General features: G+C 38.2%; 2 pseudogenes across 1 annotated transcript; both read left to right on the forward strand.

The window, feature by feature from the left end:
• The first annotated feature begins 1076 nt into the window (after positions 1-1076).
• On the forward strand, positions 1077-2354 carry LOC101564831 (annotated as a pseudogene).
• A 13523-nt stretch (positions 2355-15877) lies between these two features.
• On the forward strand, positions 15878-17283 carry LOC101592543 (annotated as a pseudogene). The gene has a single exon (XR_192923.2). The product of XR_192923.2 is annotated as a protein arginine methyltransferase NDUFAF7, mitochondrial pseudogene (transcript).
• Positions 17284-26232: the final 8949 nt, after the last annotated feature.

Genomic DNA, 26232 nt, shown 5'->3' on the forward strand with positions numbered 1-26232 from the left:
CGTTTCTGGGATTCCACTTGAACACTACCACAGAGCTGTGGAAATCAGAATTTCATTATTTCTTTTCTTTGTTCAACTGGTTTTTCATTTTCAGTTGTTAGGTTTTCTTTTCTTTCTTTTTGTACTTCGTAGGTTTCTTACCATTGTTCTTAATTTGTTCTGTTCATCTTCTTTCTCTCTTCTTCAATTATGTCTCTTGATTTCATGGCAATTTAACGTGAGCAAATATTTTCTCCTCTTTTTCTGGTTCACTTTAATATCCTTTGGATTTCTCTTTTACTCTGTTACAGTTTTGCCTAGATGCCCCCCCTCAAAAAAAGCCTCAAGCAGTCACAAGGTGGTATTCTAGAGTTTATCACTGACTGATGATCCAATGTTAGGATTATGGGTGTGAGTGCTATACATGCCCTGGGGAGGCTAGCTTGCATACAATATGAGGGAGGGAAAGAGGCATGCTCTCTGCTGCTCCTCCCTTTTTGCTTTTGTTGCTGTTGCTGTTTTCTGCCACCATAAACTGTTATGCTCTGCCATGTGCCACTCTGCCTTGGAGCCAGCTGAGGGTGAACCAAAACCTCCACAAGCTGTGAGCTAAATAAACCTTTCCTTACTTAATTCTGGTGTCTTGTATTTTTGTTACAAGAAAAGTAACCAAATGATATCTTTTTCTGGGCCAGAGAGATGGCTCAGTAGTCTAAAGTGACTGCTTAGGCAAGCACAGGGATTGTGGTTCATTCCCTGGCATCACATGCCACCCACTACCAGGATGGGCTGAGATGGAAAAAGAAAATAGACTGTGCATCGTGGCATATGCCTGTAATCCCAGCACTTGGGAGGCTGAGAACAGGAGTCTGATCTATGTAGTGAGATCTGTAGACCCTGAAGAACCTGTTCCAACTATATAAAAATAAAGACATATCTTTTTCTATTTTGTGTCTTTCCCCAGTTCTCCAAAACTTGGTTGATCACATTTTGCCCTCTAGAAATCCAGAGACAGTGCAAACATCATTAAAAAAAAAAAAAAGAAAAAAAGAAAGAAAGAAATTTTCACAGAAGCAATGGCATAAAACTTCCCAAACATGGATAAAGAATTTGACATACAGGGTTCTCTGAACCCAAGGTGTAGTGTGTCTTCTTCAGACAGTGATTTTGACAGTGAAGCTGGCAAGCAGTTAAAGAGAAAAAAGCAAGCTACTCCCAAACAACCTAGAAAGAAGCCAAAGGCCAGTGAGACTTCAAGAACTCTGCCATCTCCTGAGCACAACAGTAGCAACAATGAGAATAACATGTTCCCTGGTGGGGAAGTGACATTTTTCACGCATGGGACTTGTAAGAAAGGAGATAATTGGCAACTCGCATTTTTTCTCTGATGGTCCCAACCGTGTAGTATGCAAGTATTTCCAGCAAGGGTACTAGAAATGGAGAGTGCGTGGACACTGCTGTGGAGGTGATCATAGCAAGTCACTGAAACCAGAAGAAGCAGCTGCTATAGATCTAACTTTAAAACCATCCTTCACTGCTGTGAGTCTCCTCTGTCACTGGACTACTGCTGGAGATGAAAACAGGTGAGGCTAATTCCAGAAACATGAGTTTCCCAGCCATTGGTCCAAGGTCCAAGGACTGGGTGAATACCATTGAGTTTGTGCCTTGGAAGCCCTACCATGGTTGCATTGCCTCTACATGAACAGAGGCCCCTTTTCAGGACTTGGTGCCCAAGGCAAAGTCGAAGATGCAGATCAAGGAACAGGTCTGTCACTATGCCACCATAAGAGAGTGTTGTAATGGTGACCACTGTGTATACCTGCACAGCGATGTCTGTGACATATGTGCCTGCAGGTCCTGCACCCAAAGGATGCAACCTAGAGGTCCCAGTACATAAATCTTTCAATGAGGCCCATGAAAAGGACACAGAGCTGTCCTTCACTGTGCAGTGCAGCAAGGACATGATGTGTGAAATCTGCATGGAGGTGGTATATGAGAAGGCCAAACCCAGTGAGCAAGTACCACTTTGTCATTCTCTCTAACTGCAGCCACATCTACTGTCTCAAGGGCATTTGTGAGTGGAGGAGTGTAGTTTGACATCAATATTGTAAACTCATGCCCCAAATCCAGATCACATCTCACTTTGACAGTCCAAGTGAGTATTGGGTAGAAGAGAAAGAACAGAAGCAGAAACTCATTCAAAAATACAAGGAGGCCATGAGCAACAAGGCATGCAGATATTTTGCTGAAGGCTGTGGGTGAAGCTGACTTGGAAGAAACTTTTTATAAGCATGCATACCCTGGTAGTCTCTGATGGTCATGGAAAGGAGCCACAGAGACAGATGGTGGGAGGGGACATTACACTGACTGACTGAGGATGAGTCAGTTTCATGACAAGCTAAGACTTATGAGTTGGACCCACAACAGCATTGCTTGGCACATGGAATGGCCTGCTAAGCCTCAGATAGTTGTCCCCTGCACCAGGGGCAGTGAATGATTCCCCTAAGCCAGCCTCTGAACTATGGGGACTTTGTGGCCATTTAAACATGGTCTAAAAAAAATTTTTTTTAAAAAAAAAGGGGGGCAGGGAGATGGCTCAGTGGAATAAGTGCTTCCCTGGCAAGCGCAAGGGTCTGAGTTCAATCCCCAGTTCCACCAAAATAAATAAATAAATAAATAAATAAATAAACAAACAAACATGGTCTACTCTTCCCCCACTTCCCCAAGAGTGTGTTGGCTCTGTTTCAAAAAGTTATAAAAATAGATTTTCAAGTTAGAAAATAAACAAAACATATCGTCTTCAGGAGGCAAATATGATAAATGTTGGTAATGTTGAAGACTGAACCAGTCTGTGTCCTGTGCTGTTTGTTGTTGTTGTTGTTGCTGTTGTTTTTTCTCTTTCTAGAGTATCATGAATTTTTGGGTATTTGATAGGTGTGAATAAGACAGCATGAACTTTACCCCAACATGCATCCCTATCTGCAGAAAGTAAGACATTTGTTTATTTTTGGGTTGTTAAAGAATTAAGACTTTTGTAACCTTAGATCAAGTTAGCATACAAGTTAAAAAAAGTTTTGGAAACAACTTTCTAAATCTTCATTTGAACTCTATCATATCTCATGTCTCTATTCTTACTCAGAATTTAACACTAGGACTCATTCAAGCCAGGCATGGTGGCACATGGCTATAAGTAATCCCAGTACTTGGCAGGCTGATTCACCAGGATTGCTACAAGTACAAGGGCAGCCTGGGTTACACAATGAGACTATGTCTCAAAACAAACCAGATCTGGTGGTGTACACCAGTAGTCCCAGAACTCAGAGTACAGGCAGGAGGATCACTGTAAGTTCAAAGCCAGCCTGAACTACATAGTGAGAGCCTTTCTGGAAAAAAAAAAAAAAAAAGTTAAAAGTCCAAAATAAAAAATCCCAAATGAAGATTTATTCAATGTGAGAGGACTGGGCACAGGGCCAGTAGATCCTGGATTACAGAGAACCTGTATTCAAACATAAGACTTTCACTTCTGGTTCTCCACCAATTTGTGATGACACTTCTTTATTCCTCACTGCCCTAGCTCTCATTCAGCTGCCAAAGTACTTCTTGGTTTATATGTTAACCTATTTTCCAGTTAAAAGTCAAAACCTATTGAAAATATGAAACATTAAATAAAATATCTTTTATTCTACAGTCAGATTTTATTGTAACATTTTAGATGGACATAATGATTATATTCATCATAGAGAATTTGTACATGCGATAACTTGATTCTTTGTTTTCCATTCCTCTTCCCTCCCTTAAACTCTCTTCCCTTCCCCATTTACAAAAGCTGTGACTCCATTTTTTCTTTCTTCTTTTTTAAAATTTTCTTTCCTTCTCTCTTCCTTGTTCCTCTCCCCACTTGAAGAGTTTCTTCCTATTTCACAAGTAAAACAGTACCTATGTCATAAGCTTTTTTTCTTTTAATGTATAATTTTGGTTTTTTCCCATAATTTTATTGAGAAACAAATTGCAATGATACAGTTTCAAATCAAATTGGTAGGACAGTTTCAATAATTTAACACATTGCATACATTCCTCCCAGTGGTTAATTGCTGTACAAGATGCGGACATGATATCCTATCTACAAACACCATTAGAATTTTGAACACTGAATCTAGGTCCTTGTGCTGTACTGTACCTGTCCTTGTGCATATACTGTACCATTAAGACCAAAAAGTTTTCAATAATGGAGCAAATTTTTTTTTCTTCATCCTGCTTGATTTTTTAATTCTTTCCCCCAAAAGTGAGAATTGAATCCAGGGCTTTCATGCCTATGTTCTACCTGAGTTGCTTCCCCAGCATGAGATTTTAAAAAATGTTAATACCTTTGTGTTTGCTTTACTGAAAAGGGAATGCATGTATTAACTACGTTTACTAATTGTAGCTCTGGACTTCTGGTATAAAATTTCTCCACCTGAAAAATAAAAAGGAATTTGACATACAAATAATTGAGGCAGGGGCTGAGGAGATGGCTCAGTAGAATAAACACTTCCCTGGCAAGCGCAAGGACCAGAGTTCAATCCCCGGTTCCACCAAATAGTAGTAGTAGTAGTAGTAGTAGTAGTAGTAATAATAATAATAATAATAATAATAATAATTGAGGCATATAGAACTTCAAATAACCATCACCAAAATATATTTACACCAAGGCATATAATAATCAAGGTTCCAGGAATCAGCAAAAGAACAGAATATGAAATGTGGCTACAGAAAAGAAACATAAAACCCATCAGAATCACAGCAGGCTTCTCAATACAAGTATTCAAGTCAAGGAGAGCATAAAGTTATGTATTTCAAGTCCCAATAGAAAACTCCAATTGAGACTGCTATACCCCCACAAAACTATCTTCAAAAATCAATGGGAAAAAAAGACACTTCCAAAACAAAGAATAAGTAAAGAATTTCATGACCACTAAATCAGCTCTCCAAAATGTTCTGAAAGATATTTTAGAAGAAGATAATAAAGACCACAGTTTCAAAAACATTAAGGCAGAGCAAGGAATGAAGCAGCAGGTAAATACAAGGAATCAACAACAGGAAAAAAAATATATCAGAAGGATAAGCCAATACATATCCTTTATAACAATCAATGCAAATCATCTCAATTCACCAATCGAAAGAAACACACTGGCAGTAACATCCCAACAACATGCTACATACAAGAAACACTTAAGAGCCCTGCTCAGCTCGCCACCACCATCACAGGAGGCAGGCTGAGCTGCAGACAGATATGGAGCATTGGTGAGCCCTGTCCACCTGCCCACCACCCCTACCATTCTGGGAGCCTCACTAAGGGGCAGCCTGTCCCCCAGAACCATCTCAAAAGGCAGGATGAGCCCAAGATAGTTAAGGAGTCTTTCTAGCCCTGTCCCTCCCAAATGTCAAGGGAGCCAATCTGAGCTGTGACCTACCAAACCACCATTGAGGGAGTCTTTGTGAGCCCTACCTGCCTTCCCACCATCATCAGAACCTTGTAGAGCTTGCCCACCATCACCCTGGGAAAATTGCTTAACTACAGCTTGCCAGCATGCCACTATGGCAGAAGTCATGCTGAATCCTGGACAGCAAAGGCTTTGGTGAGCCTTGCTGACTCATGACCCAACCCTGTACAATCTCTGCTGACACAAGGTGAATATTTGAAACTTCAAAAATATGAAAAGGAAGGAGAAAAAAGGCAGTCTCAGAACTCCAGGGTAGCTAAAACAAGTTCAGGAGACAAAGATATAAAGGAACTTGAAAGTCACACATCTGAAATTTCTGAAATCATAGCAACTGAAGAAACAACTTGGCCTCTTTACCAAGATGGCATTGAAGGTGAAGAAGGAAGCCCCTACCCCTTCCAAAGCAGAAGCCCAAGCAAAATCTTTCAAGGCCAAGAAGGCCATGCTGAAAGGCATCCACAGCCTCAAAAAGAAGAAGATACAAACACTGCCTACCTTCCACCATCCCAAGACACTGCAGCTCCACAGGCAGCCCAAATACCTTCGGAAGAGTGCCCGCAGGAGAAACAAGCTTGACCACTATGCCATCATTAAGTTCTCCCTGACCACAGAGTCAGCCATGAAAAATATCAAGGACAAAAACACACCATGGGCCAGGAAGATGGCTCAGTAGAATAAGCACTTCCCTGACAAGCTCAAGGGCCTGAGTTCAATTCTTGGTTCAAAAAAAAAAAAAAAAAAAAAACCACTCATGTTCATTATGGATGTCAAAGCCAATAAGAACCAAATCAAACAAACTGTGAAGAAACTGTATGACATCAATGTTGCCAAGGTCAATGCCCTAATCAGGCCTGATGGAGAGAAGAAGGCATATGTTTGACTAGCTCCCAATTATGATGCATTAGATGTTGTCAACAAAATGAGGATCATCTAAACTGAGTCTAGCTGGCTAATTCTAAATACATAAATTTTTCCCAGTATAAAGAAAAAGAAAGAAACAACTCTATCAGACTATAAGAAGAAATCAGATCAGAAATAATGCTTCAGGTCAAAAAAGAAATGACAATAATGATGGAAGCATTATTCAACATATCTAAAAAAGAAATAGATAAAAAATACAGGCAAATAGAAAAATGACAGAAATATTCAATGAACAATACAGAAAAGAATTAGAATGCATGGAACAGATTCGAACACATATAGAGGAAAAAAGAATTCCATTGAAAGCTGGCAAAAACACTTGAACAAAACTGAAGGTAGATTTTCAGACAACGAAGATAGCATTGGAGCTAGTGATCACAAAAGGAACAATCTCTTAAAAATAACAAAGAACAAGGAAATAAAAAGTCAACAGCTGCAAGATGATTCAAAGAAAAGCAATGTAATACTGATAGGTGTCAATAAAACACAAGTCAACCAAAATGACATAAAAAGACTATATGCAGAAATTTTCAAAGCATAGGAAAAAAATCTGACATACATGTAAGGAATGTAGAACTCCAGTTAGCCTTAATCACAATAAAGCTATACCTAAACACATAATAATCAAGATTCCAGAAATTCAGCAAGAGAACAGAATGTTAAAAAGTATTAGAGAAAAGAAACATCAGAATTACAGCAGACTGCTCTACATAAAACATCAAGTGAGGAAGACCTTGGAGTAAAATATTTAAGATATTGGAAGAAAACAACTTTGAATCTAGATTGATGGTTTGCCTTGCAAAATCTATCTTTCAAAATTAATGGACAAATAAGATACTTCCATAACAAAGAACTGAAGAAATTTACAACCACTGAAAGAACACTGAGAGATATTCTAGAATTGAGACAAAAATGACCACAACTTCAAGAACAACACAAAGAAGCCACAAAGCAGACTAAGTTTATGCTTTTTGTTGTTTATTTGTTCATTTTAATGTGTTTGGTACAGGGTCACACACAACTCAGACTCATAGTGATCCTCCTCTTTCCAGCCTCTCCAGCACTGGGATTACAGGTGTGCACTACCACACCCGGTCTTGGTGGCCAGCTCAGCACACCTGAGGGTGGGGCTGACATGGGATGTTGTGCTGGCGATCAAACCCCAGTCCCTGCACTTGCCTAAGCAGGCACTTAGTCTGCTAAACTCTCTCACTCACCAGACTAAGCAATTTAACAGACAGAAAAAGTAGGGAACCAACAGCAGGAAAATAACATGACAAAGATAAGCCATACATATCCCCTATAACAGTCCATGCAAATGACCTCAATTCACCAATTAAAAGAAGCAGAATGGAAGAGTAGATCAAGCAACAAAATTGAACAATATGCTGCATACAAGAAACACAATTAAGTTAAAAGGAAATTCACATACTTAAAGTCAAAGAAAAGAAAACAATACTCCATGTGATAGGAACTCAAAAAAAGCAGGCATAGCTATTCTGATTGCTGACAATGTGAAGTCCAAACCAAGAATGATTAAAAGAGATAAAAAAGGTCACTGCACACTTGTTAGATGAAAACTACAAGAGCAAGAGATAATAATCATAAGTATATATGCACCCAATGTAGGAGCACACAGCTACATTAGACAAATTTTAATAACAGATATGAAAATCAAATCAAATGAGCAATAATAAAATTTCAATGAGAGAATTTAATAGCTTGTTGACACAAAGAAATCAACTAAGCAAAACATCAACAAAGGTATAACAGATCTAACCAAACTTGTGAAGAAATGGACTTTGTAGACATTTAAAGTGTGTTCTACTCAACAACGTCAGAAAACACTTTCTTCTCCACTGCACATGAGACATTCTCTAAAATACACCATATGCTAGCACACAGAGCATGTTTAAGTAAATGCAAAGGAAATGAAATTATTCTGTGAATATGACCTGACCATAGTACAATGAAATTAAAAACTACTGACAGAAGAAATTGCAAAACCTTCATAAACATATGGAAATTAAATAACAATCTCTTAAAAACCAGTGGTTCACAGATTAAGCTAAAGAATAATTTAAAATCAAACAAAAATGCAGATATAACTTACTAGAACCTGTTGGATACAATCAAAGCTGTCTTAAGAGACATTTGTAGTGGTGAATTCTGATATCAGGAATACATATCAAGCCCAAACAACAACAAAAAAACCTTATGATGCACCTCAAGCTCCTAAAAAAAGAAGAGCAGGTCAAGTGCAAAGCCCAAAGAAGGCAGAATATTATAAAGCTTAGAGCAGAAATTATTGCAATGGAGACATAGAAAAAATACAAACAATTAATTAATTGAAGATTTGGTTCTTTGAAGGAATAAATAAAATTGATAAATCCATAGTCAACCTTATGAAAAAAAGGAAAAAAATTCAAATCCATGCAATAAGGAATGAAAATGATGAAATCACTGGACATTATAGAAATTCAGAAAATTATCAATATCTACAACAAAAATCTTTACACTCAGAGGATGGAAAACACAGGAAAAAATGAAGTTTCCTAGATATATATGAATTATCAGCACTGAATCAAAAAGATATAAAAATTCTGAATAACCCAACATCAGCCAACAAAATTCAAAATGTAATTTAAAAAAATAAGCAACAAGGAAAACCCCAGGTCTTGACGGACTCACAGCTGAATTCTACAAGAAATTTAGAGAACATTCTTCTCAAATACTTCAATTAAAGTGAAAAGAAGGCAATTCTCCCACTCATTTCTGGAGGAAAGTATAATTCTGGTAGCAAAACCAGAGAAAGACCCAACCAAAAAGAGAACTACAGGTCAATCTCCTTAATGAGCATAGATGTAAAACTCCTCAGTAAAACACTAGTGAACAGAATGCAGCAAATCATGAAGAAGATTATACATCATGACCAAGTGGGATTCCTCCAAGGAAAGCAGCGATTGTCCAACACATGCAAATACATGAATGTAATCTACTAGATCAACAAAACAAAAGACACAAATAACATGATCATCTCAATAAATGCAAAAAAACTTTTGATAAAGTTCAACATTCATTCATGCTAAAAACCCTAAAAAATTTGGAATAGATGGACTTTACCTCAACCTGATAAAATCCATCTATGGTCACCATCTTAGTAAATGGACACAAATTGAAAGCCTTCACTTTAAAGCCAGGAATGAGATAAGGATGTCCACTGTCACCACTCCTATTCAATATAGTTGCAGAAGCATCAGCCAATTACACAAGAGAAATGAAAGGAATAATGATCAGAAAGGAAGAAGTGAAATTATCGTTATGTACAGATGGCATGATACTTTATATAAGAGGCCCAAAAAACTTACTGAGACTTATAGATTTAATAACCAGGTTCTTTAGCAGAGCAGAATACAAAGTCAACATTCAAAAATCAATAGCATTTCTGTACACAAATAGGAAACACACTGAGACAGAAATTAGGGAAACTATGCCTTTCACAATAACATCCCAAAAAAATGAATTATAGAAATGGGTGTCACAAAGGAAGCAAAACATTAATGCAGTGAAATCACAGTACTCTTAGAAAAGAGATTGGAGAGGATTTCAGAAAATGGAAAGATATTCCCTGTTCCTAGATAGGAAGAACATTGTAAAAACAATCATGTTCCCACAACTGTTGTACAGATTCACTGCAATCCCAATTAAAATATCATGAGTGTATGTACTGAAATAAGCCAAAAGCCAGGAACACATGTCATCTCAAAGGAGCAAGGAACAAAGAACTGGGCATAAGGAAACAGATGCTAACATTTGTAACACTAGCAAGCTGGTATGCAAGTTTAGGGTTAGGTTGTCCCTTGAGCTCCACTGTGAGCTTATAGTCAGTTGGCATCTACTTATTGTTTTTCACCTGGTTTGAAGGGACCCTTTGGGGCTTTCTTCTAAAACAGGCAGAGAAATCTCCTTCTCTCATGCCAGAGTCCTATAGGATGGAAGATGGTGGGGGGAAAAGGCTTACTTGGACAGAAGTAAATTTCTGTTTGAGTAAGAACTGGGGGGTTTGATAGCAATTTTTGGTATAAGATGTAGTATCTGTTCATTAGGTGGGTACAAAGCTAGGATGGACACATCCTTATCCATTTTATTACTTTTTACCTCAACTCCTACCAAAACCTACACAGTCACATTAAAATTAGAATGCAGGGTGGCTGACAATGACAAAAGATCCACAAGGTGCTGTACATGGTTCCAGCGTAAGTCCTGACGGGATTTGACTGACCTTATCAGATAGCAAAAATTACAGTTTTAGTTATATAGGTCTTGCTTTAACTTGGTCTTAAATATCCAGCAGAAAAGTATAACCACAAGGTATAAAAAGTAAAGCTATATTAATATGCTGAGCTGTAGAAGACTCAAGTCAACAACTTCAGACAATTTCCAGTTGTGCTGATAACTCCTACTATTATGGACTATTGGACTATATTGCGTTATTTTGTTGAATTCATGCACCTACAATATTTGGACTGGCATCAAGTATGAAAAAGTCTTTTAAAGACTTCTCCAAATACAGCTTCTCTAACAGCAATGGGACAGCCATCTCTGACAAAACAAAACAAAAAAGGGGGGATATAAATAAAGGTCCATTTTGTCAGGGGAAAAAAATATATATATATGTATATATATATATGTATGTATGTATGTAACTATAGGATAGTTAGGATAGATATACAGCTACTTTCTCTTAGTTCAATGAGAAGAAAGGTGTGTACTAATATTGTTTAGACAAAATATTATGTCATGTCTGCATCTTGTACTATGAATAACTACTATGAAGACAACAATATGAAATGTATTAATTATTGTAACTGTCTGACTAACCCATTTTGAAACTGTTTCATTGCTATTTTATATTTTTTTCTCATTAAAATGAATAAAACATTTCTAAAAAGTTAGAATGCAGTGTGGGTTTGCCCCCACTCCCTTTCGAGACAGAGGCCTATATGGAGCTTTTGGAAGAAATCAGGGAAACATTACCAGCACCATCTCATCTGCATTTCTCAGATATGTCCATATCTAGAGAAAAACCTCAGTGTCATATGGGTTAGATATACACTAATTCAATGAACAAGAAATTACTGAGTATCTATAGTATGCTGAACACAATGGAAGACCAAAAGCGAACATGACAGTAAGAAAAATAAACAAGGTCCCTGCTCTTGTAAAGCTTATATTTAAGAGACCATCCAAAATTTTAAATATATGTGACCTATAAAAGTCAGGACAGAACTCGAGTATGACAAGATGATTAAACGTGACCAAAATGCAGTTGTGGTTGGAAAGTCTTTATCCAAGGTGATCAGAGATCTCACCAAGAAAGGAACATCTGAGTCAAGACAAGTGATAAGGTCTCATACATACAATATTTATGGGACTAATCCTTTAAGCCAAAGGGATATCAAAGACACATACTCTAAAACAAAACATGATGCAAGTGTTCCAGTAGCAATAGGAGCATGTGATGGCTAGAGTGGTGAGAGGGAAAGAGGAAAGAAATTATGTGGAGAGGCAGAGGCCAGGCAGTACACAGCCCCACAGGTGACATAAGGCATTTCAGTGGATGTCCCTTAAAGGCTTTTAAGCAGAAGAAAGGCACAGTATGATGTTGCTATCTAACAGGATCCTGTGAATCACAGAGAATAGGAAAACCTGCATATCAGCCCAAGAAACTATGGTGATTAGCACTAGGGGAGGAAGCTTGTGTGTCTTGTGGAGTAAGCCTACAGAAATACAATAGGCTATATGTGGGAAATGGTGAGTTTATTTTTAGGGTCTGAGATCCTGAACTCTTAGTCATTTTTTAAATAAAAGATTCCAGGAAGAGTAGACAGCATTGGAAAGGACTTCAGATTGTATAAATAGAAGCCCCAAGCCTAGCTGCCTAAAGCATCCCCATATTCTCAAAGGCTCCAAAATATTGAAGAATAGAACAAGTAGTCAGTGGGGATTCAGCTCTGGGATGAAACTGTAATTCCTCATCTTTGTTGGGTACCACTCAGGAGACTCAAAGCCAAACCCTGCCATGCTCCTCACACTACAGAGGCTCATGCCACCTGTGCTCATCGCCTTGAACTTTATGAGTCTGATCAACTTTTACTTCTACTTTATCAATAAACAGTGAAGGAGCTCCAGGCAAAGATGAAAAAGGACAAATAAATCTACAGGCCTGAAGGCTGGCTAGGGCACAGGCACTGCTGAGGAAATGAGGACATCCAGATTCCATACTCTTTCACCATCCATCCAATTTGAATAGAGGACTGAGGGATACCTGAGGAGCACTGCACTGCAGCCACTTCAAGAGTACAATCAAGAGCCAGCAAGATAGCTCAGTGGTATAAAACGCCTGCTTAGGCAAAGCACAGAAACTACAGTTCGATCCCAGGTACCAAATGCCACATCAGCCCCGCCCCCAGGGTGGGCTGAGCTGGCCATAAATAAATAAATTAATTAATTAATTAATGTACAGTGAGGCTGGGGGCATAGCTCAGTATAGCTCAGTGGCTTAACTGTCTACCTGGCAAGCACAAGGTCCTAAGTTCGATCCCATATATATATATAAACAATCCTTATTATTTTCAATACAACTATACTTCCTAAATACCTATTATGTATCAGGCATTGCTCCTGGGATATAGCACAAGAACAAAAAAAGAGCAAGTCTCTTGAAGATTTTGTTCTGGTCAGAACACAATAAGCAAAGTATATGAGAATGTAGCAGAGTAATGCTAAGAAAACACGGAACAAGACAAAAATGACTAGATGTGGTGGTTTGGGGTACTACTTTACAACATGTAGCCAGAACCTGAGGGAAGTATCGGAGTAGGGCAGAAAATACAAAGGCCCTGAAATAGGACCAGATTTGGTGTAGGAGAAGATCTCAATATAGAAACGTTCTCCAACCAACATAAACAGGAAGCCCTCTGGCATAAGAGTGTTGGCCCACTCTCTGCAATTAACTCATTCCTCAAACTTTCTATCCAAAGATTAGCTTTGCCAGCAGCCATGATGCCAATTTACTCTTTGATCAAATAAAGTCAGAGTTACAGTCACCAAAACCTTGATGAGTGGGGAAGAGATGAAAGAACCAAGAACACAGGGCATAACGTTCTCCTTGGACATTATTAATAAAACTAACTCCTATACTGTCTGAAAATCCTAACCAGAGCCTAATTGAAGAAAGTAATTCCCTTTCCTTAGAGGGTCTCCTTTGAGACAATGATGACAGGAAATCCAAACCTTGCATCTTGATGTTCTGTGAAGTTTGAGAGAGGATCTTTGACAAGTGCTTCCAAGCAAAGCCCTTCCATGCGTGTTTGAGGCAAAGATGTCTTTTGAAAAAGCTAACTGATATGTTACTGAGTGGACCCCAGGGTAGGGCATCTATCTAGGTAGGAAATCCCACCTTAGAAGATCTATGATTTATTAGTTTTGGTGGGCTTTTACTTAATTAAGAATCTAACAATTAAGAGACATACTATCCAGATCAACTAGACAATGAAAAAGAAATAAAGGAAATCTAAACTGAAAAACAGGAAATCTACCTACAACTATTTGTAGATAACTGATCTTATATCCATAAAACCTAGAAGGCTACCAAATAACTGTTGAAACTAACAAACCCAGCAAAGTTACAGGACAAAAAACTTAACATTTAAAAGCCAGTAGCATTTTTTTTTCTTTTCAAAGTTTTATTGATAAACATATAGCAATGAGACAGTTTCAAATCAAATCGAAAGTACAGTTTCAACAAATAATACACTGCATATATTCTTCTTAGTAGTTAATTGCTGTACAAGATGCAGATTTGTGATCCTACTTACAAACACCATTAGAACAAATCATTCTATTCATTAAGAGAATGCAACTATATATCTATCCCAACCACTTTGAATACACAGATACAAAATGGACATTCATAGTTATATCCCAATTTTTTAAGTTCCGTTGTTGAATATTATAGGTGTGTAAACTCAGCAAAATATTCTAAAAGAGTCCAGTAGCCCATAATAGCATTGGGTCTTCTGTTTAACTGGCAATGTCAGAAATTATTGACCTGAGTCCCTCACAGCTCAACTTAACAACATGGCTTTATTTCTTATATTTTGACTTCATACTTTTCTACTGGATGGTTAAGACCAAGGTAAAGCAGAACCTGTGCAACAAGAATTGTAGCTTTTTGGTCTGAGAAGGTCAGTGAAATGCCCTCAGGATTTATCCTGAGATCCTGTACCTCAGATTGTAGAACCTTTGTCAGTGGCAGCCATGTGGATGAGTCACGGCCAATGCTTGGCCAATGTGGCCAGTAGCATTTTTATACACAAAAATTTCACTGGCTGAAAAAAAAATTAAGAAACTAATCTTATTCATAATAAATACCTGGGACTAAATTAACCAAAGGAATGAAAGATCTGTGCAATGAAAATTATTAAAATACCAATAAAAGAAACTGAAAGTGACACACTAAAAATAAAAAGACATCTCATATTCATGGATTGGGAAAATCAATGTTAAAATACAGAGCAAGACAAAAATGCCTAGATGTGGTGGTTGGGGGTACTACTTTATACCACGTAGCCAGAATCTGAGGGAAACATCAGGGCAGGGCAGAACTTTTCTACCATCAAAATGACCTAGATCAATGGAATTTCCACCTCAATACTAATCACATTCTTCACACAAATATTGAAAACAATCCTAAAATTCCACACAATCACAAAATATCAACATTGCCAGTCCTATGGATAACCCACTACTATTATGAACTACTGGACTATATTGGATTATTTTGCTGAATTCATGCACCTACAATACTTAAATGGCAATGGAATATGCATCTCTGACAAAACTAAACAAAAAAGGGGATAAAAATGAAGGATCATTTTGTATCTGTATATACAAAATAGTTAGGATAGATATGCAGGTACTTTCTCTTAATTCAGTGAGAAGAAAGATTTGTACTAATAGTGTTTGGACAGGATATCATGTCTGCATCTTGTACTATGAATAATCACTACAAAGACAACAACATGCAAAGTATTAATTATTGAAACTGTCCTACTAATCAGTTTTGAAACTGTCTCATTGCTATTTCTCAATAAAATTAACTTAAAAACAAAGAGAAGACAAAAAAAAAGTGTCTCCTTTCAGGGGCATGCTGAATCAGCAATTGAGACTGGGCGTGGTGGTGAGCACCTGTAATCCCACTTCTTGGGAGGCTGTAAACAGGCAGATCAGTATGAGTCTGATCTAGTAGTGAGATGCTGAACACCCTGTAGAATCTTCTCTAAAATAAAATAAATAAATAAATAAAAATTTCTTCATGCAGACAGAAATATGTATGTAGTTATTTAAAAAGCCAAATTAGTCATAAATTACAATATATCAATTAAAAATTTAAAAATAAAATATATCAAGAATAGTCAGAGCGGGAGCTCGGCATGGCCGTGCTAGTGAGAGCCACAACCTGGCAGCTGTGCTGCGTGGCTTGCGCGGTCATTCCCTGTACTTGGAGAGGGAAATACTTCAGCTCCAGGAATGAGCCGGCAGAAGACAACCGCGTGACGCCGATGCTGCGGCATCTTCTGTACAAAATCAAGTCCACCGGCCCCATCTCTGTGGCCAAGTACATGAAGGAGGTGTTAACCAACCCAGCCAAGGGATATTATGTGCACCATGATATGCTGGAAGAAAAAGGAGATTTCATTACCTCCCCTGAAATAAGTCAGATCTTTGGAGAGGTAAAACCCTTTTAGGGATATGGTTCATTAGTGAATGGATGGCGGCTGGGAAAAATGCAGCTTCCCAGCTGGTGGAACTGGGCCCTGGTCGGGGCACCCTCATGGGAGACATTTTGAGGGTGTTCAGTCAGCTTGGGTCTGTGCTAAAGAACTGTGACATTTCAATTCACCTGGTAGAGGTGAGCCAAAGATTAAGCGATCTTCAAGCATCAACACTGACTGAAGCAAAGATCCCACTAGAGTGGAATGCAGAGTCTCTAGTATATATGAAAGGTGTTACTAAGTCTGGGCTCCCAGTATCCTGGTACCGTGCTCTACAGGATGTTCCAAAAGGGTACAGCTTTTTTCTTGCACATGAATTTTTTGATGTTCTTCCTGTGCATAAGTTTCAGAAAACACCCCAAGGCTGGAGAGAAGTACTCATTGATATTGATCCACAAGTTTCCGATAAGCTGAGGTTTGTTCTGGCGCCTTGTGTCACCCCTGCTGAAGCTCTTCTGCAACACGATGAAACAAGGGATCATGTTGAAGTATGTCCTGATGCTGGGGTTATCATTCAAGAACTTTCTGAACGCATAGCAGTCACTGGAGGTGCTGCACTGATTGCTGATTATGGTCATGATGGAACAAAGACAGACACTTTCAGAGGATTTTGTGGCCACAAGCTTCATGATGTCTTAATTGCCCCTGGAACAGCAGACCTAACAGCTGATGTGGACTTCAGTTATTTGCGCAGGATGGCACAAGGAAAAGTAGTTTCTCTGGGTCCAATACAACAGCAAACATTTTTTAAAAATATGGGTATTGATGTCCAGCTGAAGGTTCTTTTAGGTAAATCAGATGAGCCACTGATGAGGCAGCACTTACTTCAGGGGTATGATATGTTAATGAACCCTCAGAAGATGGGAGAAAGATTTAACTTCTTTGCCTTGCTGCCTCCTCAGAGACTTCATGGTGCAAGTCATCACGTGAATGCATGCCAGTCAACGCTCTCTGCATCACCTGTGTCTGGGTTTGGTGAACTGGTTTGGCAGTGATATTTCAGCTTGGAGGTTTTAATCCTTCACTCTGCCTAAGAAATCAAAATAAAGGGAGCACATTTCATACATTAAAGGTAACCAAAGTCCTAATATATTTTATCTTCGCCGACAAAAATAGCCCATGTTATGTATAATAAAATTATAGAACTTTTAGGGTCATAACTCTTGGTACAAGTATATGTTCTCAGTTTACTTAATTGCTACCGAGAAATTGAATTTCCTTTTAATAAAGCTAGTTGTATTTAAAAAAAAAAAAGAATAGTCAGAGCAATACTGAATAAGAACAAAGCTGGAGACATCACATCTGACTTCAAAATACATATCAAAGCTATTTTAACTGTTACAGCTGTGTCTCGATGCTCCCCCAAAATCTCATGCAGTCATAGGTGATGCTTTTATACAGGTAGCTGACTCTAAAGTGTGTGACTGACTAACGGTGCAATGCTACAATTAAGGGCACTAAGATTAAGGGTATGAGGGCCATCTGACATTAAAACTGTGAGGGTTTTAGTCTTAAATGTCCCCAAAGGCCCATATTCTAAAAAAAAAAAAAAAAAAAAAAAAAGGCTTGATTGCCAGCCTGTGGCACCTGTGAAAAATAGTAGAACCTTTAGGAAGTAGGGCTTATTGGAAGGAATTTAGATCACTGGGGAAATGCATTTAAAGAAACTATTGGAAGCCTGACCATTTCCTTTCTCCCTATTTTTGCTGCCTAGCCACCATAAAGTAAACAGATGTTTTCCACTGTTTCATACCAACAATGTACTATGCTGCCACAGTCCTAAGGCAGAGGCAAGCAATTGTGGACTGAAATCCGAGTTTAAAATAAACATTTCCTCCTTTTAAGTTGATTTCCTCAGGTATTTTGTTATAATGATAAAAAGCTAACAATTATTGTCAAAAAGATAAAAAATAACATTTGGTGAAGACACAAAAAAAGGGAAATCCTTAGGTACTGTTGAGATGTACTAATACAAAATAGTACTTTGCAATGCCAATTAGTATAGCCATTATGGAAAACAGTATGGGAGCTTCCTTTAAATACTAGAAACAGAACTACCATCTGAGTCAACACTCCCACTACTGAGTATATATTCAAAGGAAAGGAAACCAGTATGTCAAGAGATGCCTGTACTACCTTGTGTTTCATATTACTATTTACAGTAGCTAAGATACAGAAATCAACCTAAGTGTCTATCAGTAGATGAATGAAGAAACATGACACCCATATATAGATTTGATATTATTTATCCATTAAAAAAAGAATAAAATTCTGTCATTTATAGCAACATGGATGAGCCTGGAAGACATTATGTTAAATATAATAGGCCAGGCACAGAAAAACAAATAGAACATGTTCTTACTTACATATGAAAGCTAAAAGCTTGATCCATAGATGTAGGAAATAGAACACTGCTACTGAGAATAGGAAGCTTTAAGCAGAGGGAGATAAAGAAGATAGGTAACAGGTGCAAGGGTGTTACTGGATAGACAAGTATTCTGTAGCAAAGCAGAGTAACTACAATTGACAATAATTCACTGTATATTTAAAAGTACTTACTAGAGAGGAATTTGATCATTCTTTCATAAAAAATGCTAAACCTTTGAAATGATCAATATGTCATTACCCTGATCTGATCATTATATATCATACAAATGTACCAAAATAGGACACCATACCTAATAAATCTGTACAACTTTTATGTATCTGGAACAAATTTTTAAAATCTAATTTCTGGGTTCAGAAAGAACCACAACTACCTGTGGAGAAAAGCCCATAATAAATTTAGCAGAGAATAATGTATAAGCCAGGCACTGATGTTTAATTTTCAGCTAAAAAAAAAAAAAACAGTATCAGTTAAAAGTCCATTCCATCACATGTAACAGAAATCTGAGTAGTGTGATGTTATAACCAAAGAGACATTTATTTTTCTCACACAAGTCTGGCGGCACTCCAGGGGTAGAAAGAAACAGCATTAGCGATCCAGGCTCCTTCCAACTATTGTCATGTGATGTAGGAATCATTTCCAGGTCCTCGTCTTGGTCCAAGATGCCAATATTTGTAATCCCAAAGTAACGCTATTGGAATCCCATCAAGTTGATTCCAAACTACCACTTTCAATGCAACCCACTGCGAAAGTAAAGATACTAAATTATATTTTTAATCACTGGGGAGTCGTGGTAGAGCACTCTAAGTCCAGCCATGAAGATGGCTTTCCAGAACCAAGAGAGTGACCCAGGGCCAAAACTGGTTTTTATTCAGTGGGGGGGGGGGTGGCTTGAGGAGGATTGACTGAGAGTTGTGGGAAGTAGGTGACTACTGTGAGCTGAGCTAGGTGGATGGTCTACATTTACCTCTGCCATATGCAGAGAGGATATGAAGAGAAGGATATGCAAAGACAATAATCTGTTCTATGCTATTGAGCTATTATCTAATGTTTTGGAGGATCTGGTGCTTCAGCTTTGATGTAGTCTTTCAAGCCCCAGAAAGTCACAGCCTCTATCTCGAGGCTCAATCCCAGCTGGCAGCATGGAGCATTGGCTCTTCATCCTATCTCAACCTGGCTCACATTAAAGAGCAGCAGGTATAGGTTACCAGGGAAACAAACATGCAGGCCACCTTGAAGGACTATCACCAGCACCTCAGCTAGAGCAATATACACTGCTTAAGGCCAATTGAAGGATAAACAGAAGCTCTAGCCAGCTCTGTACATAGCAATACAAGGAAACAGGGTTAGGCTCAATCAAAATGGTGACAGTCGCTCTTATTTCAAGGACAACTGCTCAGGTGGTCCTCTACAATGTGACCTTCATCTTGAACATAAGTGGGTGCTATACTCCAAGACGACTGTAGTTAGTACAAAAAAGACCAAATGATGAGAACAAAATACTAGCTAAATCTCTCCATTGTTGTTTTCTGATTAATTTTATTGGTACGTTTTAGATATACACAATGATCACATTCATCATAGGGAATCTGCACCCGTATATGATATATTTTGATTCTTTTCCCCCTAAATCCCCTTCCCTCCCTTGAAACCATCTTCCCCTCTTTAGTTACAAAAGCTTTGTTTCTATCTTTTCCTTCTATTCTTTTTTATTTTCCTTTCCTTCCTTCCCCTCTCTCTATTCTTTATTTCTTTGGTGGTACCAGGAATCAAACTCAGTACCTCACACTTGCCAGGCAGATGCTGCACCACTAAGCTAAATTCCCATCTCTTCTATTCTAATTAACAATGATTGTTGTATTACATATTGTTATCTTCAAAGTAGTTGTTAGGATGACCAGATTTAGGCATACAAAATTGATCAAACAATTAGGCATTAATTCTTCCTTTCAATAAACCAATACAAATTAGAAGTACAATTATCTTAGTTAATCTTTCTTTCTTTTCTCCTTTCCTCCATTCCAGTTGTTCTTTTCTTTGGAGTAGTTTCTTTCTCTTTCACAATATCTATTGTACGTATCAGATGTTATATTCTCTTTTCAGTTTCTTACACTAGGGAGACACTATGATGTTTACACATAAGGGTCTCCTTTATTTCACTTGTGAGTATGGTCTCTAGTTGTATCTATTTACCTATAAAAGTCTTGAGTTTATCTTAACAAAGAAAGAAAGAAAGAAAGAAAGAAAGAAAGAAAGAAAGAAAGAAAGAAAGAAAGAAAGAAAGAAAAACTACAATGCATTCCTCTCGTGCTCCAGCCCCAAGACTTCTGTTTTTATCTCATTAGCCAGAGCTATTAACAGGCAACTTCTAGCAGCAAAGGAGCCTTGCAAGAGTGTGCATGGAGGAGGTAATAGTAAGTGGGAGTTTTAGAGCACTTTCTTCTGTACAAAAAATCTGGGTTCTTTTTTGTAAGGAAGAAGATGAGCAGATGGCAACGTCTAGCACAAAACCTAATTATGCAGCAAAGCAAATACTCCTATTTGCTAGCTTACACAATTCTTTCCCAGTAGATGAATCGAGATGGGAAGCCAACAAAATTTCCTAGTAAATGCTGAGTCAGAACCAAGGAGTTAACTGAGAATAGTGAAAGCTGTTGCAGGGTGCCTGCTGCATGCAAGTACGTAGGTATGTGTCAGGAAGCAAGGTTTTTTTGTTTTATTTTGTTTTGGTTTTTTTGCAGAACCGGGGATTGAACTCAGGCCAGCGCTTATTCTACTGAGCCATCTCTCCAGCCCAGGAAGCAAGGTTTAAAGGTGAAGATTTTTTGCAGAACTCTTGAATTCTCTTAAAACAGTATTATTGCCCAGAAAGCTCTCAAATACCTACTCTGTCAAAGAAAGACCACTAAATAACCACCAAATCTAGTCTCATGTCCATGCCAGGCTTACTTCTCAGCCTCCCTTGTACTTGACTATGGCCAATGTGACTCTTAGAGTGGTATCACTCCATGCCTGGCCAGAGAAGCCTGCCATATCCACTTACCTGTGCCCTTTCTTCCTGTTCTTGAACTGAGGTGAAAAAGGTAAACTTGGTGTTATGTTCTGACAATGGCATACTCTAAGGCAGCTTGTGTAACTGAATGGAAACATGAAGCAGACCCACTACTCCTGTTGGAGTAACTGCCCTGCAATTTTCCATGAGTAAGAAATTTTCTGCTATATTCAAGTGTTCACATCGTGGGTTTATTAAGTAGTGGTTTAACCTAGCCCAGCCATGATTGTAGCCATCTAGTTTTTTAGTCTAACAAGTATGACATTCTCCCACTTCCCTGTCAAACTTCCTGTCTGTGACTCATTTTAGTTCTAGCACTTACTTTCTCCTTCTTCTTCCTGCTTGCAGGAAGAAGGTAGGTTAGAATGCTTTTCTTTTGGAGCCGGGCATAGTGGTGCACACCTGTAATCCCAGCATTCAGGAGGCTGAGGCAGAAGATGGAAGTAAGTTCAAGGTCAGTCTGTGCTACACAGTGAGTTCAAGGCCAGTCTGAACTGCAAAGTAGAACCCTTTCTCAATAAATAAATAAGTAAATCAAACAAAATGAAACAGAATGCTCCTCTTTTGGGAAGGAACAGTCCTGGAAAATAATAGATGACCCCATAAGAATGGGAAACCTTAGCTTTGTCCCAATGATGATGCACTAACAAAGACTGCAATGACCCAGGCCTACTGCAGAGAGAACACTCCTGGACTCGGATACCATGTGGGCACTCAGCAGATGTTGGTTCCCTATGTAAGCTTCCAATCAGATGTGAGGAACTCACAACAAGCAGACAGTTGGTCTCATCCAACTTCATGGCAAGACATCCATAGTGTGGAGTTCAGAAAAAGAGAGGAATAGTTCTTCCATAAAAAGCCTCTTCTAGCATAGAACATGCAGAAACCAAGGTGTGCAGATGAACTGTGACTCATACACATTTATCCTCATAACCAAATCAGAGTGAAACCAAGACACAAATGCTATTGCACAGTAAAAACAAATTCAGAAAAAAAAAAAAAACCTATATACCCAGCAGAAGAAAGTGGAATGATAGTTACCAGGAGCTAGGAGATGAGGGACAGGAAGTTAGTGTCTGATGAACACACAGTTTCTGTTGAGGAAAGTGAAAACATTCTAAAGATGGACAGTGGTAATGTTTGTACAGTGTGAGTGTACTTAATGCCACCGAGCTATACACTTAAAAAATGGTTAAAATGTCCATTTTATGTTACATATATTTTTTTACCACAATGAAAAATAAAATTAAATCTTTGAATATCTTACTCATCAGCAAGAAGTTAATAAACAAATAACAATATGGACTAATCTTAAAACCATTACGTTGAGACAAAGAAGGTAGCACAATTATGATAACCAGAACCACAAATGGCTATATAAATTTAAATTAATTAAAATTATATAGAAAAATTATATTTCTCCATTTGCACTGGTCACATTTAAGGGATGAATAGCCATATGTGATTAATGGATACAGTACAGTAGCTATAGAATATTTCCACTGTAGAAAGTTCTGTGGGATAGCACTGTTCCAGAACAAATCATTGTGGAAATAATGATTTATTAATTAATTTGCACAGTAATCATTGTGGAAATAGAATCAAAACAAAATGATTGCTTTAGTGATGTGGTTGACTGGAAACATAATAAGAGAACTTCCTAGTGTTAATGTAGGAGAAGCAAAATTTTACCAATGCCCTCTAGGGGATGAGGGATAGGAAGTTAGTGTCTGATGAACACACAGTTTCTGTTGAGGAAAGTGAAAACATTCTAAAGATGGACAGTAGTAATGTTTGTACAGTGTGAGTGTACTTAATGCCACCGAGCTATACATTTAAAAAATGGTTAAAATGTCCATTTTATGTTACATATACTTTTTTACCACAATGAAAAAAAAATCTTTGAAAATCTTACTCATCAGCAAGAAGTTAATAAACAAATAACAATATGGACTAATCTTAAAACCATTACGTTGAGACAAAGAAGGACCTGAGAATTAAATTGACAGAAGTGGAGAAAAATATACAAGTGTAACATAAGTTGTATGTGATATGAGAGCTTCCAATTAAGAGTGGAGACCACAAGGGAATACAGATGAATGACAATTTCGTATCTGTGCATTCAAAATGGTTAGGATAGATACACAGCTACATTCTTCTATTTCAATGAATAGAGGGATTTGTTCTAATAGTGTTTGTAAATAAGATATCATGTCTGCATCTTGTACAACAAATAACCACTAGGAAGACAGTATGCAATGTGTTAATTACTAAAACTGTCCCAATTTGATTTGAAAAAAAAAAGAGTGGAGACCACAAGAAATTACAAGAACTTACAAGAAATTACAAAATCTAGGTGCTTATATGTATTTCATTGTACAATGGGAAGCAATTGTAGGAAAGTAACTAAAATGTGTGGTCAATCTAAATGAAGAATTGTACTGAATTCCCCTATCCTTGACTCCTCATCTCTGGAAACTGAATGTTTCTTCCTTCTGTTAAAGTCAAGTCAGGTTTTACATGGACATTTTTGTCTCCTGCTATCAGGAAAAGGGGTGGTCAGAATGTTCTTTTCATACATGCTGGGTTTTTTTTAATGCATTCAGCTCAAAATAATCGTATAACAAAGTGGCACTTGGAGTTACATTCTGCCACCCTTCCTTTGCAATACTGTGCATCTCATTTGAGGTATTGGCTAAAACCATGCATATGCTTTTAAAATCTCTACTCCACACACTTCATATCAGTACATTTTACTGTATTAGCTAGTAAAGAGCAGTCATTTCCTACAGAGACACAGATCTGCTTGGGCTCTGAAGAGTCTGGGATCCGGCACTGGACTTTCATAGTGAGAGCATTTGAAGTGTAGAGGTGCTCTGGGTTTACATCTCACAGATATGACTAGCTTTTCTGTTGCTCATCTGAGTAGAAGTTCAAAGAAAGACAAACAGCTTTTCATGGGGCCCACTGGAAGGTAGAGAAACTCCAACGCAGTACCCTGAGACACCATAAAGAGTAACGTTGTCTTTCAGGAATTGATGCTATGTACAGAGAGCTTGGAATTTAACCTCTAGGTTTCAGCTGCCCTGTAGTTGGACGTGGTGAGTGGTTCCTCTGGCTTACTTGATAAAGATACTAGTACTATATATGAGGGCTCTGCCTATGTCCTTATTACCTCCTACAGGTCCCCACTCCTAATACTACCAATCTGAAGGTTACTATGACTTAGGTCTAAGATACACACACACACACACACACACACACACACAGTCTTATATATTATGTGAGGGCTTTGGAAGGTGATTATGGGGTGCTATATTCAATAGTGGATTAATCATTAAGTTCACAGGTAAATGTGCAGCAAGGCCTATGTAGATGAAGTGTATCACTGAGTATCCCTTGGAGGCTGTCTCCATCCCTGGTCTGGCTTCTCCTTTCTCTGTTTCCTGGCTGTCATGAAGTATGTAGCTTTCTTCAGGCCCTTGCACAATGATGTTTCTGCCTTGGAGTGACAGACAGTGGACTTAATTCCTGAAACCATGAGCCAAATTAAACCTTTCATCCTTTAAATTGAAGATGTCAGATATTTTTTCCCAGCAACAGGAGAGCTGACCAATACAAGGGTTAGGGTTTCAACATTTCAATTTGAGGAAGAAGGTAGTCACTCAGACCATAACAGTGCACACAGCATGTTTCAGTCCACTTAGGCTGCCATAACAAAGTACCATAATCTGGGTCCTCTACAATGCTGGTGCTCAAACCCCTGGCTTTTGCATACAAGGCAAGTATTCTGCATTGAGCTATACCTCCCATCCCATGCTGGATGGCTTAAATAACAGTTCATTTCCCACAGCACTGCAGGTAAGTCTGAGATCAGAGTCCTAGTAAGGACTCTCTTCATGGTTTAAATGGCCTAATTTTTGCTGTTTCCTCATGCAGAAGGGAAAGAACTTGGCATCTCTTTTCATATGGATACTAATCCCCTTATGAAAAATCTTGTTTTACCTTCATGACTTCATGCAATCCAGATTACCTCCCAAAGGTCCTATCCTGGTTACTTTTGTTGTTGCTGAGACAAAATACCTGATACCCAAAGTTAAGGATAAAAGATATATTATAGCTCACAGTTAGTAGAGATTTCAGTTCAACTGGCTGACTCCAAATCAAGGAGATATAGGAGAGGGCCATCACAAGAGAAAGAGTTCCTGATAGGCAGAGGGCAGCAAGCAGTGAAGTATCAAAGTCGTGATCCATGACAGCAGCCCTCTTTCTCCTCCTGCACTCACCTCTATCCACAAACAGGACTATCCCAGGGGTTTTTCCAACATACACAGCTCTCCAAAGATGAACACATCTATGCCTGAAGATAACAGGCTAACTGTTCACAGAGGTATTAAAGCAGAAACTAGTCAGCCTTTTAGAAGCTCAACTGAGGATACCAGCCTTTGAGTAAGGTGGAAGGCACAGAACGTCTCTTAGATTGAGTCTCCTAAGACTTTAGGAAAGCTCAAATATATAGACTCCACCTACTGGTGAATGCCTGAAATTGCACTACTAGAGAATGGTAGGAGACTT

The sequence above is a fragment of the Octodon degus genome, unplaced genomic scaffold (assembly GCF_000260255.1).
Source record: "Octodon degus isolate 3935 unplaced genomic scaffold, OctDeg1.0 scaffold00317, whole genome shotgun sequence".
Classification (NCBI taxonomy): Eukaryota; Metazoa; Chordata; class Mammalia; order Rodentia; family Octodontidae; genus Octodon; species Octodon degus.